A 2,398-nucleotide genomic window follows, 5' to 3' on the forward strand; every position below is an offset into this window, starting at 1 on the left:
CGCATGACTGCACTGCAGTGTTGTGATGGTCCACCACTTCCCTGCAGAGCGTATTGTGCTTAAATGGTTTCTGTTGTCTAGATTACAATTCTATATAGCGCAAAAGGTGTTACAGAATATAGATGTGTGCTGTTTGTTCAACATTGCAGAACCCTACAGGTAAAAAGCATAACAACATGAATGTGCAAGAAAATTAATGTTTCCATGAGCACATAATGCTGGTAGTACACACAAAATCTCATTTAAATGGGGTGGTCTGCACCATTTTTGCACTTGTTATCAATTAGTAGATCCCACGCAACTACACCCACTGACTCTACACGCAATTCTATAGTTTGCACACGCTGTTTAGTGCAGTGTTTTTGGATCTTAATAGATCAAGCCAACTATGTTCAGGGAAAGTGAATGCAAAAATGCACTTTCATCTCTTTTGATAAGCTACAATATAAGTAAAACCATTGTACATTTTGCACAAAACAAACAAAAAAGAATATCCATCCAAATTACAGCGCTTTTTGAAAAGAAAAAAGCTGAGAGTGACCAATGTTAACAGCCTAAAATAACCCCGCGACCCCGAAAGGGACAAGCTGTAGAAAATGGATGAATGGATGTTACATTGTTTGGTTAAAAAGAAGCACAAACTAGTGAATCATTTGCACTTCTTGTCTGTATATTGAGAAGTATGCAGACCTAGTAGTGTTGTTTTAATGTTAGAGTTAATAAACTTAACATAGAAATTGTTTTAAGTTGTTGCAGATGTTATCTAAGCTCATTGTATTAATCTACTTTATTGTACAGATAAATTAATAAATATTATCAAGGTCTAAGTAGTCATTCAATTTAGGGAGGTCACGGGCAATTTCTGTCCCCCAGGGGGGGTCATGACAGAAAGTATTGAAAAGCACTGCTTTAAGGCTGTTTAAACTGTCTCTCAACATGATGTATTGTCAAACAACAACACGATGCATCACTAATAAGTACATAACAGGCAAGAAAGGCAGATGATGTAATGTAGTTACAAAGCAGTGCACTTAGAACAACTACAAAAGCACTCAGAGCGCACAGACCTTCGCCAGCCCCTCCCAATAGTAAAATAGACCTGAATCCAGACGGTGATCCGGATCATCCCCAAAAGGTAATCACTTGTTCCTTATCTAATTTTTGACATTTCCTGACAGTTTAAACATAATGTGCCATTAACTTTTTGAACTACCAATTAATGAATGGAAGAAACAAAGTGAAGCTTCTTGTCAGTCATCCACTGTCTGTTACGGCGCACGCACAGTCCGATTTTCCCTCTTCTGCGGGAGCACCTAGAAGCTCCACTGTGAGCGCCGCCAGACACACCCTCGCGCTCGCCGCGCAGACCGCACCCACTCTCCGCCACAGCCGGGGGCAATTTGCAATCAACGAGCCTGGCTATGATAAAGGACGACAGGATAAAGAGCCTCGCCGCTGACTTCTCTTCGTCGGAACGTAGCTCTGTGCTCAGTAAGCTTTGCGTCTCTGACTTCCCTCCTGATCTCGCTCGTTTGCTTGTCCTTTTCCTGATTCCATTTTTGTCTCTTGTTTTCCCCACAGTCACTCGTGTCTCAGCTCCCGCTGTGCGCCTCCGCTGCTGCCTTTTCCCCTTGGACCTTGTTTGCTCTCCCCGATCCTTGACGCCTGCTTTGGACTTCCGGACACCTCTCTCCTGCCTACGACCCCACTCGGACCTCGGACCTCGGACCTCTTGGCCTCTTCCCCTTTGACTTGGACGCTGCACATCCAACACGCACTCCAACAAACCTTACGGTATTTACATACGGTTAATTCCCACACATAGTTTTCCATTCACACACATAGTAGCATACACACCCCATGTACTCATCAAGCACTCAATAAATCTGTTGAGCTTGATCTGCTGTTGTCGTGCCATCTCCTTCCCCCTGTCCTTACATAACACTGTCTTTATCAATGTGGGTGGAGGCGTGACCGTTAGCATATATACACAGAAGTTGAAGTTTGCAACATAAACGTAAGGTAACATAGTAGAAATGATGTGGATCAGCCCCAATATATAATGACGTGTTCCTTTTCGCATTTCTGATATTATTGGGTTTGATTTTTTTTGTAAAGCTGTCACGGCGGGGTTGCAGCTTACTGCGCGGTTCGTTCTCCCAGGATGCAAACGGACGACTCAGAACAGGAATTGCAGGTAGGAACATGATTTAATCTTGATAAATCATCCAACTTACAAAACAAAGGCAAGCGTGCGTATCGCAGGCGGAAGCTAAGGCAACAACTTAGCGCAGGAAACATAGAACTATGGACCTGGAACCTCACGAAACTGTGGCATGAAATAAGATTTACGTAGACAAGGCATGAAGCGAACAATGACGCCAGGCCGACTGACCGG

The 2,398-nt window shown here is 43.5% G+C and overlaps 1 long non-coding RNA gene across 1 annotated transcript; it reads left to right on the plus strand.

Annotated features, from left to right (window-relative positions):
* Nucleotides 1–979: 979 nt before the first annotated feature.
* On the plus strand, nucleotides 980–1,854 carry LOC133645714 (uncharacterized). The gene is made up of 3 exons (XR_009825192.1): nucleotides 980–1,135; nucleotides 1,286–1,491; nucleotides 1,582–1,854. It is a non-coding gene; the product is annotated as an uncharacterized LOC133645714 (long non-coding RNA).
* Nucleotides 1,855–2,398: the final 544 nt, after the last annotated feature.

The sequence above is a fragment of the Entelurus aequoreus genome, linkage group LG03 (assembly GCF_033978785.1).
Source record: "Entelurus aequoreus isolate RoL-2023_Sb linkage group LG03, RoL_Eaeq_v1.1, whole genome shotgun sequence".
In the NCBI taxonomy this organism is placed as follows: domain Eukaryota; kingdom Metazoa; phylum Chordata; class Actinopteri; order Syngnathiformes; family Syngnathidae; genus Entelurus; species Entelurus aequoreus.